The sequence below is a fragment of the Anabrus simplex genome, chromosome X (assembly GCF_040414725.1).
Source record: "Anabrus simplex isolate iqAnaSimp1 chromosome X, ASM4041472v1, whole genome shotgun sequence".
NCBI lineage: Eukaryota > Metazoa > Arthropoda > Insecta > Orthoptera > Tettigoniidae > Anabrus > Anabrus simplex.
Genome location: NC_090279.1, coordinates 174,863,849 through 174,881,240, shown reverse-complemented (window position 1 = coordinate 174,881,240; position 17,392 = coordinate 174,863,849). Strand labels below are relative to the sequence as shown.

General features: G+C 40.4%; 1 long non-coding RNA gene across 2 annotated transcripts in view; it reads left to right on the top strand.

Moving 5' to 3' along the window:
- Positions 1-942: 942 nt before the first annotated feature.
- The window catches only part of LOC137503110 (uncharacterized), a 31,961-nt gene continuing 15,511 nt past the window's right edge, over positions 943-17,392 (top strand). For both annotated transcript variants that reach the window (XR_011019054.1, XR_011019053.1), the window contains exons 1-3: positions 943-1,057; positions 8,035-8,067; positions 14,125-14,151. This is a non-coding gene — a long non-coding RNA (uncharacterized lncRNA). The remainder of the gene's footprint in view (positions 1,058-8,034; positions 8,068-14,124; positions 14,152-17,392) is intronic.

The following is a 17,392-nucleotide window of genomic DNA, read 5'->3' as shown; positions in this document are numbered from 1 at the left end:
CGGTCTTTGCACGATGCACATCTCACCTAAACTTCTTGCTTCATACGTCGACGCGAGTAAGTTTCGTTGTATCACAGGTGGATTTGAGCGGAGCGATCAAACCAAAGGACACGCATGATCTTCAACGCCATGTAGAGGATATGCTTGGGCTTCCCTCCGCGTCTGTGTCGTCAACGAATATCAATCGTAGCCATCACAAACGGAACGACGTCCTCGATCGCGAATGTACGCGGTTCACCGAGTTAGCTACTTGGGAAGGAAAACTATTCCGCGACGTTCGTCGTACAACACAATGATCGCTTTCCCATGCCCGGCGGGAGTTCTGAATAATTTGCCGAGAATTTCGCTGTCGTCTGGAACTGAACTAAGCCTCTGATATCAACGTATAAACGACCTTTAACTAAGAACTTGCCTTCTTACAGAAGCATGTATATGGCGCTCCTAACAAGTTGTACGCCGGGCTGAGTGGCTCAGACGGTTAAGGCCCTGGCTTTCTACCCCATCTTGGTAGGTGCGATCCTGGCTCTGTCCGGTGGTATTTGAAGGTGCTCAGCCTCGTGTCGGTAGATTTATTGGCACGTAAATGAACTCCCGCAGGACTAAATTCCGGCACATCGGCGTCTCCGAAAACCGTAAAAAGGAGTAGTTGGTGTGAGGTAAATGAAATAACATTAAAATTATTAACAAGTAATACATAGACGAGGACAACCGGTCGGAATGGTTTCAATGGCTTTGGAAATCTGACGACACTACTTCTAGATAGAACCCCAGTGCAGGGACATATCCAAGTCAGAAATCTCCACGTGCCAATTAAACCGAGGAGGAAGAAAATGAACTACACGTGCAAGCAATTTCCTGATCTTTTCCTTTTCTTTCAGCGTTATCGACATATTTGCATGTGCGCCTCTATTAACACTGCACGGACTCGATAACAAGTCTGATGTTGCAATACACCTTCAGGTATATATTAATCAGGGGGAGCACCAAGCATTGTCAGAATACGCCTTGTATCAGTATGAGGATCATCGTTGCCTTCTGTGTCCTACTACTCGTGCTGGTAAGATTTTTAACTTAGTTCTTTCCTTCCAAATTCTTGTTTTTTTAAATTTTCTGGTCAATTTTTATTACTTTATACAATACTAGCTGTAGAACCGGACACTGACGTGGCAATCATAGAGCATGTGCAAAGTTATCTAACCCCCAAGCTAATTTCGGCCAATACAGCGTTTTACTCGGGACGCATCGGGAATCTCATCTATCGGATATGAGTGGCAGCAGAAGAGACAAATCACAACTGAACAAGCAATGGTCAATATAATATTACTGTTCATCAGTTTTATGAGATTTTCGATATTTTAACCATAACCCCACGGCACTAGAGCTCTGAAGGGCCTTGGCATATCAAGCGACCGCTGCTTCAGCCCGAAGGCCTTCAGATCACGAGGTGTTGTGTGGTCAGCACGACGAATCCTCTCGATCGTTATTCTTGGCTTTCTAGACGGGGTCCGCTATCTCACCGTCAGAGAGCTCCTCAATTCTAATCACGCAGGCTGAATAGAACTCGAACCAGCCTTCAGATGGAGGTATAAATACCTGACTTGGCCGGGAATCAAACCCAGGGCCTCTGGCTGACAGGCAGGCACACTACAACTACACCACGGGGCCGGCTTTCTGTATTTTAGGCCTCCACATTTCGTCTTCTTACTACTGAGTAACATAAGGGCTTCTAATACAAAACGAATCCGTCCTTCTTTCAAGACTCCCTCTTGTCTTGTTTCTCAAGCGATAGTTCCTTTTACGATTTTTTTCTGACTCTTTATAATCATATTGACAATTTCCCTTGTCGATATCGACAGATGATCAAGCGGTTTAACACATAAATGAAATCATGGCAAAACCACGCTCTATGACATTATTCTCGATACAATGTTCGATACGACCAATAACAAATGTATTTAAAAGTTAAATTTTAGGTGACTACCCCTAAACTATCATTCTAGCCTGAGAGAATATAATTATTAATAGCCTAGACTGTACTGCCTTTTGCACCGACTTAACATACCCATTTTCATTAAATACTGTTCTCAAAATTTCTCATAGTTCGGCGTTGATATAGACTTAGCAACAAACATCGATTCTTTTTTTTGCTAGGGGCTTTACGTCGCACCGACACAGATAGGTCTTATGGCGACGATGGGATAGGAAAGGCCTAGGAGTTGGAAGGATGCGGCCGTGGCCTTAATTAATGTACAGCCCCAGCATTTGCCTGGTGTGAAAATGTGAAACCACGGAAAACCATCTTCGGGGCTGCCGATAGTGGGATTCGAACCTACTATCTCCCGGATGCAAGCTCACAGCCGCGCGCCTCTACGCGCACGGCCAATTCGCACGGTGACATCGAATTTTATGAACATATCTGTTATCATAGCCGAAACGGTAAAAATGCATAAGACATAAGTAGTCGAAAAATTAATTCTATACAATTAATGTAGTATTTTTCGATAGGATCATTAATAACATAGATATTTGATGATTAAATACTAGGCCTTCCCCTAAACTATAATTTCACTCAGCCTGAATAAAATTATTTATGCCCAGGTAGTAGTGCATCATGTCCCAATTATTCATAACGATTTTCTTCATATTATCTTCAGCCATTACCTCACGAAGCGCCTACATATATAATACAGACAGATAGACAGGCAGACAGACAGACAGACAGATAGAAATGTCGGAAAATTAAAATATGCATTTTCTTGTTACTGTGGACATGACCGATTCAGAAATACCATTTTTTTTAAATTCTGAGCTATGTACAGACAAAACTCTTGTTATATATAATTATAAAGGCTCATGAGCACTACCAGTAGAAATTCTGCCTGGTCGATAATTCTCATTGTTGTATGAATTCCTCTAGCGGCTAGTTAACGAGTACTGTCTCACTGCAGGACGATTTTGAGTGTTCAAACCCTGAAGAGTCTGTCGATACTTAGAAAATTATTTAACTCCTACAATCGTGTGTTTTAGTTATGTCCTAAGAGTGGCTCTGACTGTATGAAAGTTTTTCAGGTAGGGGTGGTCTTGAGCAGAACTACACACACTCGTGCTGCTATAGCACGTCCAGATCAAGTGAGGAAAGCAAAGGGAAACTCCCCTACACCTCATAGTGCCTACTATACCTCAAAGGCTTTAAGAGGTGCTATTTGAGGATCTCCCCGGCTGCCACGCTAATAACCTCACAGAAACAGAACCATCAGCAGATAATTTAATTTAATATATACTTAAGGGGAAGGCATCGAATCTAACGCTGCCAACCTAGAAGCAAATTGCGTTTTGTTACCCCAAAAAGAGCCAAGGAAGTTCGGGAGAACGCATCCTCCCCTTATAACCAAAAACGATGCAACTAGAAGCAAGTCACATTGAAAAATTCAAATACCCCCTCATAATAATAACAGTAATAATAATAGCGGGTGAGTTGGCCGGGCGGTTAGGGCTGCGCGGCCATGAGTTTGAATCCGGGGGTAGTGGATTCGAACCCCACTGTCGGCAACACTGATGATGGTTTTCGGTGGTTTCTTATTTTCACACCAGACAAAATTAATTAACTAATTAATTAAGGCCAAGGCCGCTTCCTTCCCACTCCTATGCTTTTCCTATCCCATCGTCGCCATAAGACCTATCTGCGACGGTGTGACATAAAGCAATTTCATTATTATTATTATTATTATTATTATTATTATTATTATTATTATTCTGTGCTTTTATGGCCGCATTGGACCACTGTAGTCAATTTCTGTCCGATATTCTATGATGTTTTTTCTTTTCTGTTCCTCCAGTATTTCTTCATTATATCTGATCAGATATAATATAATAATAATAATAATAATAATAATAATAATAATAATAATAATAATAATAATAATAATAATAATAATAATAATAATAATAATAATTCTACATATTTCTTCTTCTTAATCTGTTTCCCCTCCAGGGTCGGTTTCCCCCTCGGACTCAGCGAGGGATCCCACCTCTAACGCCTCAAGGGCAGTGTCCTGGAGCTTCAGACTCTTGGTCGGGGATACAACTGGGTAGGATGACCAGTACCTCACCCAGGCGGCCTCACCTGCTATGCTGAACAGGGGCCTTGTGGAGGGATGGAAGATTGGATATGACAGGCAAGGAAGAGGGAAGGAAGCGGCCGTGGCCTTAAATTTGGTTCCATCCCGGCATTTGCCTGAAGGAGAAGTGGGAAACCACGGAAAGCCACTTCCAGGATGGTTGAGGTGGGAATCGAACCCACCTCTACTCAGTTGACATCCCGAGGCTGAGTGAACCCCGTTCCAGCCCCCGTACCACTTTTCAAATTTCGTGGCAGAGACAGGAATCGAACCCGGACGTCCGGGAAGGGCAGCTAATCACGCTAACCACTACACCACAGAGGCCGAGCCAAATACTGTTACTCCAAATGATACTATTGGCTATGTTTCTTGAAGTAGAAGCAGCTGCGTAGACACAGTCTCGGTCACAAGCAAACTGTGACCCAGAGGGGTAGCAGGAAATTCTCTGGAAAAAAAGAAAGCCACACACACCACACACTTGTATGCCTGAATGTGCTATTGCTAACATGCCGATGCCTGCTGAGGAATGGGAAATGTGTTTCACCTCATTAACTAGGAGAAAAGCAACGACAACTGAGAAGTAAGAACACGCTGTTTGTGATCGAGAGGCAAGTCCGCTCAAAATTCAAAACAGAAATCAAATGTATCACAGTTTCGCGCTGCACGAACAAGTCAAGCTAATTTTACTGCCCCTTCATATTAGTTCTGGGCATATACCCATCAGTTTTTCTCACAAAATTACAATGGCTTTTCGGAAAATCATTTGATTAAATTTTCTGGAAATTTCCTTTACCAATATTTGGAGAATTCTGCAATATTTCCATTTCTAAAATTCTTTCACAATACTCAGAAATATCGTTTTCAAAATTTTTAGAAAATCTTTGAACATTATTGTAAGAAAATCATTTCAACATTTACATGGTAACTTTTTTACAATTTCGTTGGAAAATTCATTTAACATTGAATTTGGAAATTCTTTGGCAAGTTTCCCCTCCTTCACAGATTACGTTCGACCGTACTCATTTATTGACAATTTTAAACGATTATTCGCTCACTAATTTACTGTGGATAGATAGCAGGGTATCACGTAGCGAAACGCGCTACCGACGAAAATCAAAACTCCACATGACAATAAACCACATCAAAAATCACCAAAAGAATTAACACTTGTTGAAACACATGAATAAGCTGTCACACAATTACACAATCTCCCCTAATTATTTATCGGCAGATTGTACCATAGTACCGAGGTTATCATTATTATTATTATTATTATTCTTTTATTATTATGTCTCCCTTCAGAATTAGGTTGAAGACCCTCGCATTACTTGCAGATAATAGCAATGAATCACCATGACCTATGATGAATGATCGAAATAGGATGAATAAAAAATAGAAAAACAATCATCACCACCATCAGTTAGGGATACATCGAAGAATGCACTCATAACGTCAGGAAAAGGAAAAAACAAATTATTGAGTCATTACTTTGCACAATATAAGTTGTTGAGCGAAAGTTTATTATTATTTCCTGAATAATTAACCATATCGCCATAAATCACAATATCCTTACGACTAACATGTACCCTAGCGGTCATCATCTTGTCTAATATCATAAAATTTTATCATCGCAATCGTCGCTCACATTTAACTCTCAACAACAAGTTTAAATTGTTCCGACTCATTATTATTATATCCCTGATTATTACTCCTAAACGCATCATCTCGAGGAGCTGCCTACAGTCCACAGCTACCACCTTCCATTCTAAGGTCAGACTTACTTCACAAGTCATTTCTTTACCAAAGCTTCGATTTAATTATTGTTTTAACAAAATCTTATAATTCCTTGCTATAGTCATGATTTTTTATGAAGTCATATGTCTTCCTTATTATTATTATTATTATTATTATTATTATTATTATTATTATTATTATTATTATTATTATTATGATTTCAATTATTATTAGCCTTCGTTCCCCCCTAATTCATTTCGAAGACCTTAATCACACGTAACCTCGTGAAATTCATTAACAACTCGCGTTATCAATCACTGAATCAACACAGCAATATTCCAATAAATGTACAAAATGAAACCAATGAATCAATGACTCAATGACTACTCTACCATCACCACAACTTAATTACTACATCCCTAACTAATCTACATTTCATTACATAAGAATACAATCCAACTAGCAATCTACTGAAAGAGAAGAAAATGTGACAAGAGTCCTTATTATTCCGATGTAAATCTCCGGCGTCTTGAATATAGGCCTACGTGTAGATGTAGGTTCCTCCTCCGGATTATGCTGGGTTGTAGATGAACAAGTTCATCGTGCTGGCTCACACACGTCGGCTTAACACATCAGGATTCCTGAGCAGTCAAAAAGCGTAGAATCACTCCAGCGGTGTTTTAGAATTCCCCAGGATTTCCTTCTTGGTCTGTCCATGATGACGACTCGCCTTCGTTAATGTTGCTGAAACTGAAATTTATTATTAAAATTTGACCCACACTCGTTGTAGACTAACAGTTTGCCTCACAGTACTTAACTGGCGCAATGATGTACACTGTGCTTCAACCCTACAGAGAGCTTCAAATCTTGACCTCATTTATCAGTTTACAGCACTTCGTTGAGTTGTCGGAGTCTCCAATAATCCACTATATTACTGTTGAAAACGATGTTCCTTAGCCAGGTTTATTCTCGAAGGTTCCATTTCAATGATAATCTTCCCTCGTGATTCCTAATACAACATTCCATAAATTTCTGCGCCAAAACGTGACGTAACGTCTTGTACTGACGGTCCGTGGTTTGAAAACTTCCACCCAGGCAAATGTGCGGCAATAATGTATCGCACTAGGCTAATCCGTCTAAACAGAAAATTAAATTAGCACGCTCGAATACCATAATCGTCGTGTAGTACTATCTCGTAGTAAATTAGTTCCTTCAATGGCTTTAGCAGTGACCATCGTACTCTGTCTGTCTCTCAGCCTTACTAAAACCACACTGTTCCTCTTCTTTCCAGAATGATTCTCTGACTATAGAACAGCTTCACTAATTCTCATTGGTCGTCAGCTATTCTGCGACGTGATTCGTTATTCCAAATTTGGAGCAGATCTTTCTGGAATCTCACTCCCTTTCGCCTCCGGCTCTGCTATGTGACGTAAACCCTATGACGTACGATGACCTTCACCGCCTGACACAGTTTCCTCTCGTCCGCAGCGGAACGGCACGGTAATCAGTTGGTGCTCGCTCGAGCGTAGATCTGTTTTAGATTACTAGAATTGAACCAAATTCTCTAAATCCAATAAAATACCATTTAAACGGGTACAATATTTATACATAGGCTAGATTCAAAAAGATTTGACGGAATATGACGATGTTCTAGTGGATGAGACATGCCGTTCCCTGTTTAATGGTGTGTATTTTGTCAAGTTGCTTATAGTGTTGTATGTATTACAATTGATTTATTTTTTGTCAGAGACTGAAAACATGTAAAGTTACACTTACAACGTCGAACTAGAAAATATCACTTCCTTCTTAACAAAATAATGCTAGAATAATTCAAATGCTCGAAAGGAATTGTCGTATCATGTTGTTTTAAATTGCTAGTGATCCCCACGTCATAGCGGATATTCTTCAAATAAAATACTTACAGCGCGTATGTATACATATAGAGTAAGTTAGGAGAAGGAAAGCGGCAATGGCACTGTGTTACACATTTCGAGATCTTTCCACCTGTTTTGCTTCCGATCACTTCAATTCCAGTTTGCTGGTTTGAACAGATTCTGTCTTAATCACATGTTCTTCCAGCCAAGTCCTCTCTTTATTCCTTGGTTTGAAAGAGAAATGTAGTATCTTTTCAGTGCAAAAATATTATAAATACTACAAATATTTCTTTGTTTTGTTATTTCAGGCAGTTGCCACGCAGCAGAGTTATGCAAACTCGGTAAGTTCATCAATTTGGCAGAAATCGACACAATTCTCCCTCTCCATTTTTTTTGCCTAACGTCACACCGACACAGATAGGTCTTATGGCGACGATGGGATGGGAAACGCCTAGGAATGAGAAGGCGACGGGCGTGGCCTTAATTAAGTTACAGTCCCAGCATTTGCCTGGTATGAAAATGGGAAACCATGGAAAACAATCTTCAGGGCTGCCGACAGTGGGGTTCGAACCCACTATCTCCATTTTACTGGATACTGCCGGCGCTTAAGCGACTGCAGCTGTCGAGCTCGGTGACACAATTCTCAAACATTAGTATATGACACACAAAGATGTGAAGCAGATTGTTACCAATACATGAGATCAACTCAAACATACAAATGAAAATGCATACACAATGTGAATCTACCTCTTTCAGAAATTATAGTAGGGTTCAGTAGATATTTTGTCAAATATTATCAAATATTAACTTTGTTCAGAAACGTACTGATCCCATGAAAGGAAACAAAAAGCTACGTGTTTAAACATATCCCGTCTGCACCGACCATGTGCAGTCCTTCTGCGTCCAGTTACAAGATATGTCTAGGTGGAGACCACCAAGCGTAATTCTCCGGCACACACACTGACAAAACACGTGTTACTCCAACATCCGCCGCTGCACAACCCACACAGGGCGTGTAATACTCCGGCACACTCACTGACAAAACACCTGTTACTCCAACATCCGCCGCTGCCACAACCCACACAGGGCGTGTAATATTCTGGCACACTCACTGAGAAACACCTGTTACTCCAACATCCGCCGCTGCCACAACCCACACAGGGCGTGTAATACTCCGGCACACTCACTGAGAAACACCTGTTACTCCAACATCCGCCGCTGCCACAACCCACACAGGGCGTGTAATATTCCGGCACACTCACTGAGAAACACCTGTTACTCCAACATCCACCGCTGCCACAACCCACACAGGGCGTGTAATATTCCGGCACACTCACTGACAAAACACCTATTACTCCAACATCCACCGCTGCCACAACCCACACAGGGCGTGTAATATTCCGGCACACTCACTGAGAAACACCTATTACTCCAACATCCGCCGCTGCACAACTTCCACAGGACGTGTAATATTCCGGCACACTCACTGAGAAACACATTTTGCTCCATCATCCACCACCGCCACAACCTCCACAGGGCGTGTAATACTCCGGCGCACTCACTAACAAAACACGTGTTACTCCAACATCCGCCGCTGCCACAACCCACACAGGGCGTGTAATACTCCGGCACACTCACTAACAAAACACGTGTTACTCCAACATCCGCCGCTGCCACAACCCACACAGGGCGTGTAATACTCCGGCACACTCACTAACAAAACTCGCGTTACTCCAACATCCGCCGCTGCCACAACCCACACAGGGCGTGTAATACTCCGGCACACTCACTGAGAAACACCTGTTACTCCAACATCCGCCGCTGCCACAACCCACACAGGGCGTGTAATACTCCGGCACACTCACTGACAAAACACCTATTACTCCAACATCCGCCGCTGCCACAACCCACACAGGGCGTGTAATACTCCGGCACACTCACTGAGAAACACCTGTTACTCCAACATCCGCCGCTGCCACAACCCACACAGGGCGTGTAATATTCCGGCACACTCACTGAGAAACACCTGTTACTCCAACATCCACCGCTGCCACAACCCACACAGGGCGTGTAATATTCCGGCACACTCACTGACAAAACACCTATTACTCCAACATCCACCGCTGCCACAACCCACACAGGGCGTGTAATATTCCGGCACACTCACTGAGAAACACCTATTACTCCAACATCCGCCGCTGCACAACTTCCACAGGGCGTGTAATATTCCGGCACACTCACTGAGAAACACATGTTGCTCCATCATCCACCACCGCCACAACCTCCACAGGGCGTGTAATACTCCGGCGCACTCACTAACAAAACACGTGTTACTCCAACATCCGCCGCTGCCACAACCCACACAGGGCGTGTAATACTCCGGCACACTCACTAACAAAACACGTGTTACTCCAACATCCGCCGCTGCCACAACCCACACAGGGCGTGTAATACTCCGGCACACTCACTAACAAAACTCGCGTTACTCCAACATCCGCCGCTGCCACAACCCACACAGGGCGTGTAATACTCCGGCACACTCACTGAGAAACACCTGTTACTCCAACATCCGCCGCTGCCACAACCCACACAGGGCGTGTAATACTCCGGCACACTCACTAACAAAACTCGCGTTACTCCAACATCCGCCGCTGCCACAACCCACACAGGGCGTGTAATACTCCGGCACACTCACTGACAAAACACCTGTTACTCCAACATCCGCCGCTGCCACAACCCACACAGGGCGTGTAATATTCCGGCACACTCACTGACAAAACACCTATTACTCCAACATCCACCGCTGCCACAACCCACACAGGGCGTGTAATACTCCGGCACACTCACTGAGAAACACCTGTTACTCCAACATCCACCGCTGCCACAACCCACACAGGGCGTGTAATATTCCGGCACACTCACTGACAAAACACCTATTACTCCAACATCCACCGCTGCCACAACCCACACAGGGCGTGTAATATTCCGGCACACTCACTGAGAAACACCTATTACTCCAACATCCGCCGCTGCACAACTTCCACAGGGCGTGTAATATTCCGGCACACTCACTGAGAAACACCTGTTACTCCAACATCCGCCGCTGCCACAACCCGCAGAGGCTGATCTCCCTCTCCCTCCAGGACGGAAAACAGACGTCAGAAGTTGTTTGCCCTACTCACTGAGGCGGAAGACGAGGGATAATTAGACGTGTGGTGCTGATTCGTTTGTAGGGGGAATACGGTACGTTTTCTGGCAAGTACTCGTGGTCAATGTAGTATCTACTCGGTCTTCATATAAGCCTTTAAAGTGTGTAATAGGAATTTTAGGGCACACCTGAAATAATTTTAACGAATATCACACTGGATAATCCTCAAAGACGTAGAGAATATTTATATGTAGCAGCGATAAGATGTGTCTCTTTTAGAGAAAATAAGACCATTGGTTCTCAGAGCCATTCCCTTAAAGCAAGACTCAATTTTATTCACCTATTTCTTGGAGAAGTTGAGGATTACTTTTGAACTGCTTCTTTTGCTGTCTCCTGTGTTTCCGCGGTGTGCAGCTTTAATATCCATATGGAACTACGCTCCAAATGTCTACTTGTTTCAGTCTTTAGGTATTTGCCGCCTTGTACATGTTCCCTTGGTTCTGAAGGCTTTCTCTTCCTCATATCACGGATACTTCCGGTGTCAACGGCGAAGGCGCTTCCAAGATAATAAAGTTCGCTAACGTGTTCATTTCTCGCATTGCCGTTTTTTTTTTTCTTGAGTTATATATAACCTTGCTTTAGAGTTTACTTTGAGGTTCCACTTAGAGAGGATTTCACCAAATACTCTCTTCATTGCCTTTGCATTGTCAGCAACTATTACAATTTCATTTGCTTATCTTAGGCAAATCTCCTGTTCCCCATTCATTTTATTACTAATTGATTTTCTTTCAACACTGCAGTTTCCCCTACTTGGTATATTGTAGTCGCTCCAAGTTTTATATGATCTTCGCATTTTTATTTTATCAAAAATTAAATTATCATCAAAATATAATTCACCAGCCCAGTGGATACTCACAACAAACTTTATATTTACAGGTTCACTTGTTCTTGATACAACTTTTACTACAACGTGCGCTAATTAACTTACTGAGCGACTGTAACCTACAATTACTAGTTGCAGTACAATCATACAGAATGTGCAAATGTTATCTAGATCCCCAGCTACTTTCCGCCAATATTCAGCCATGTTATTTTACTCGACCCACACCAGCAATCACATTTATCGGAGATGAGTGGAAGCAGAAGAGACAAATCGCATTTCACAATGGTCAATGTAATATTACTGTCGATCTGTTTTATGTGCTCTCGTTATTTTACCCCTTAACATTTCCTTTCCTTTCGACTCTATTATATTCGGGCATCTAATGTAAAGGCAGTCCTTCCTTCTTTGACGACTCTCTCTTGTATTATTCTTCAAGCGATCGTTCCGTTACTATTTTTCTCATTTTAATAATCATTTTCACATTTTCCCTTGTCTACACTATACGGACCGATGACCATCCGGTTTTACGCCTTAAGATAATCACGACAAATATCATCGCCAATTAACATGACTGAACAATATTTCCATGTTAGCAATGCTCCGAGTTGATACGGACTAACAAACAAAAAAAATAAATTCATTGTATTATCATAATTGGTATGTTAAAACACTATGAGATATAAATGATCGGAACATAATATATTCTCTAGAGCTTTTGTTACGGTAGTAATACATTTCAATAGGACCAATAGCATACGTTTTAAACAATTAAATTTTAGGCACTTTCCCCTAAATTACATTTTCACCCGGCGTAAATAAGAATATTTATAGCCTAAACTCTAGTACCTTATTTCCAGGCTTTACATCCGAAATTTCATTAAATTCTGTTCACACTTTTTCTCGCGATTCGTCGTTCATATGGACTTAGCAACCAAAAAAGAAATGCATTAATATCTCTGTTTCATAGCTGGTACAGCAAAAATGTATAAGATATAAATGATCAGAAATGTAATTATAGGTAACTGTAGTGAAGTAATATTTATTGGTAGGACTACTAATAACATAAATATTTGAGAATTACATTTCAGGCATTCCCCTAAATTACGATTTCACTCAGCATGAATAACATTATTTGTATCGTAGATTGTAGTGCATAATTTCCCGACTTTAGATACCAATTTTCACTACAATTCCCTTCAGTCATATTCGCATGATATCCGAACATACATACATACATACGTACAGACAGACATATGACGGAAAATTAAAAAGTACATTTCCTTGAAACTGCGTACACGGCCGATACAGCAATTCTGATTAATGTACAGAAACAGCTTTTATTTTATATTTATATGGAATTAAGGTGACATCTTTCCGGAGTTTCCTTGTTTTGGTACGTTTCTTGCATCAGATCTCTTTAGCTTTAGTTTTCTGTTGTTTGCACGCATTCAGTACAAATCAGTGTCCTTCAAGTGAGATACTACCACTTTTATGTTTTGAAAGAGAACCTTACAACCTGTGACAATAAAGTTTGGTTAATGAAGTCAGAAGGGTCGATCCGGCAACACAGGCGATACACAACGCTGTACCTGCGTAGCAGCAGGTTTTGACCACCTGCTCCCAGAGTTATTCAGTTGAGAATCGTGTGTGTGTGTGCCGTGTATGACCTGCTTGACCCAGTGCATGTTTAGTGCGTTGGTTCTGAACTGCGAACAGGAACATGAGCGACCAAAAGATCATTGTACCATTTTGTTTTAAACTTGGCAAGATACCGAAAGAAACGCATGCGATGCTGGTGCGTGTTTATGAAGATCAAGCACTGCCCTTGAAGTGTGTGTACGTGTGGTTCGCCCGTTTCGAGGAGGCTGGGAAAGTGTTTCTGACAACCCCCGTAGTGGAAGACCGGCGACCGCCGTCAGTGATGAAAACATTGAGAAGGTGAGGATATTAAACACGAAGATCGGCGATAAACTGTGCTGTCGTCTTGTACCACATCACCTGACTGAGGATCAGAAGCAAGTACGTCTAGAGGCTTCACAGGATATCTTCCTATTCACACGACACAAACTCGCTTTGAAAATAAAGAGATTTGACGATATTCCTGACATCCAAAGAAACGTGATGATGCTTTTGAACACCATCCCAGAGGAAGCCTTCTTGCAAAATTTTCAGGACATGTATCGCCGATCGCAGCAGTGCATAGTTATGGGAGGGATGAATTTCGAAGGACAGTAAGGTCACTGTCATGCACTGTTCATCTATGTTGATAGTACCGGACTATTCACCGAACTTTATTGTCACAGGTTGTAGAACCCACCATAAGTACGGAATTTATATATGAAATGCATTTTTGTTTTACTGTTTCAGCAACAATCTACGAAACCTTGCGGCAACGTAAGTACAGTGCAACTATTACAATAAAAATCGTACTGTAGAGTAAACAGAGCGCTATTCCCGTAAGTTAAGGTATGGCACACAAGAATCTAGGTTCAGAACTGAAGAGCAAAGTCGCCAACATATAAGAGGGCATTTATTAGACTAATACATTTTTGGTATTAGAGGAGTATAAAGATAGGCACGTGGCAAATGACACACACATGAATCCACATAAAATTCACATTCATTAAATCACAAAGCAATACGATTGCTTAATTAAAAATTAATGGCTGTTAATTAACTTTTTGTCTTTGAAATCACACCTGTACAAATTTTTCATTGACTTTGTCGTCGATTCCTTTCCCCTTGAATTTCCATGCGACAGATTACGAACTTGAATTCAAATTAAAATGACATTTATTGGATAGTAACCTAAATAACATATTAAAATTCCTTAAGATTCTAAATGCTCCTGATTTTCATCAAAATTTGTTGGCTTTCTCAGAAATAATGTTTCAGTTCATCACAGCATGATGCTTGACTGTATCCGAATTAATAAACAAATTAAATCTTCGATTTTCCACCGAATCATTCCTAAATTTGAAATCAAGTATGTGATAATTTAAATTTATCTATCTGATATTATTAATATGCCTTTGCTGGCAGGACCTAGTGTTTACAGTGCACTATGTCTTCTGGTATAGGCTACTTGTTACTTTCATAGATCTGTCTCTGTGTTATCCTTGGCTTTGACAATATGCAAGTGACTGGGGTATGAGCGATGTTAGTAATTCCAATCCTTATGCAGCCAGTCCCTGCTATGAATGGTATGAAAATGTCGCTCATAGGGTCGGTTGGAGTATGCATTTCAGTGGGCTTTGCAGACTGATATATAATAGCAACTCTGTCTAGGTGAGGAAAGCAACGCAAAACTACCTCACTCCTCATTTCCCTAGTACGCCTCTTCAGTGATGTCTAGGCCATCTATGACTTCTGATGGCAGAGCTTTTGAGGATCCCATCAGCGTTTGCCCTGACGGACTGAACATACATACATATTATTAGATATAAGGTCACTGATTTTCAAAATTGTACATTAAATAAATCGTAGTTAATGATTAACATTATTACTCATATTTACAACATTCATGAATTTTTAATGTAATCTGTAAATTAATTCTTAATTAATTAATTGAATACTATTGCCTATTTCTTATTTGTTAAATTTTATTTCACATGATTATCAATTAAATATTCTAATATTTCTTATATTTACGTCAATAATTAACTATCGGTGTTTATTATCACAATAACCAATTAAGAATTCATTATTTCAACGAATTATATTAGCCTAATTCATCTTAATTGATCATTAAACTGACTAATTTTCTTGGCTTGATTATTAATCTTATTTCGGCGAATAAAATTTTTATATTAATAGTCATTACCACCAAAATTTAATACAGGCTTCTCATTACCTTCACTTCATTTTATTCTAATAGGAATATCGTCTTAAAATAGCATTGCTTACTAGCGATATCCTGGTTTAAATCATACGTGGTTATTAATTTACATTTTCTATTACAATTATATAAGATTTAATTTTTCTCATATTTTATTGTCTTCACCTTTGTTTTCACTACACAGTAACACGGTATTCAAATGCTCTAAACCTTACATCTACAAACTCTCCATCAGTGTAGCTATGCAATGTCCATCATTGGAATGCAATCAAATTATTTTACCTCCCAAAAATTCCTATCTTCAACATGATCTGAAATCTTCCACCATGTCAGAACAAGTGAAGTTGAGAAATTCCACATAAGAACACACGGCAAATGCAACAACAGGTTATCCGAAATCAGCACACTAATAGCATTCATTTTGCTCATAGGTTCGGAAGATGCATGCATTTCAGTGGTCTCGGCGGATTGATCTGTAACAGCAACTTGTGAATCGGCGAAGAAAGCAACGGGAAACTACCTCATTCCCCACTTCCCTTGTACATTGATGAATTTTTAATGTAATCTATAAATTAATTCTTAATTAATTAATTGAATACTATTGCCTATTTCTTATTTGTTAAATTTTATTTCACATGATTATCAATTAAATATTCTAATATTTCTTATATTTACGTCAATAATTAACTATCGGTGTTTATTATCACAATAACCAATTAAGAATTCATTATTTCAACGAATTATATTAGCCTAATTCATCTTGCCTAGACCATCTATGGCAGCTGATGGCGGAGCTGTTGAGGATCCAAACAACCGTAGGGCTGACGATCGAACATACAATAGCATTCAGACACACACATATATTAACGGAGTATTTACTTGGACACTGGTTTCTCTGTTTTTATTTATTCTTATTATTCCAATCTGGCTATCTTAAAGATGACAGTAACTTTTGTGTACCTTAGTAGATTATTTAGACAAATCATCTTGTGACTGATTTCTACATATCCCTCAGTAGAACTAGTCGTTGAATCCCGAAAACTTTCACATAGGAATTTATGAGGAGAAAATCAATCTCCTTTCCTTGATCATCATACAGTTCTTCGGGATTAAATATCTTAAATTGTAAATTTTCGTACTTAGTCTATGGCGAGCATAAGAGCAGACGCAGGACGTGTATGGGTTCTGAATGGAGTGCTTACAGAGGGAGAGAGGTTCTCTTGAAATGATTCTTAAGTTCATTTCAATTTTGAGTTTATTAACAAAGTTCAAAATTCATATCATCTCTGCACAGATGATATACTGGTAAACGTTCTTTCCTGGTGATGTACTCGAAATCCGGCTGTTCTCCTCGTACTGCCATCAGTCTCCTCTCTGCACCATGGAACCACGATTTCTCCCACGATGGAAATTCTAGAGGTTCTCCAATATCTATATGACCTCTGGAAGATCTGTACGTCGAGGCTTTGTTGTAGGAAAAATTATTCATGAATGTACACACTTAAACCTGGGACGTGCTAACACGGAAAGCGGTTTCTGCACAGAAGAAAAGAGACTTAGTAATGGGTTCAAATAAGGTTGAAAACACAAAAAATGGCTAACTGAAGAATTATCCCACGGTAGAATGTTTACTAAAATATATCCCGTGTTTTATCATTAATCACGTGAACTGAGTTCTATGAGACACGACATACGATTTTAACACCTTGGAGATAATTCAACAGAGTTGAATGTTAATGGAATCGAACTCATAAACTAAAGAATCACTTGCAAATTAGTGTCATCAAATGTCAATAA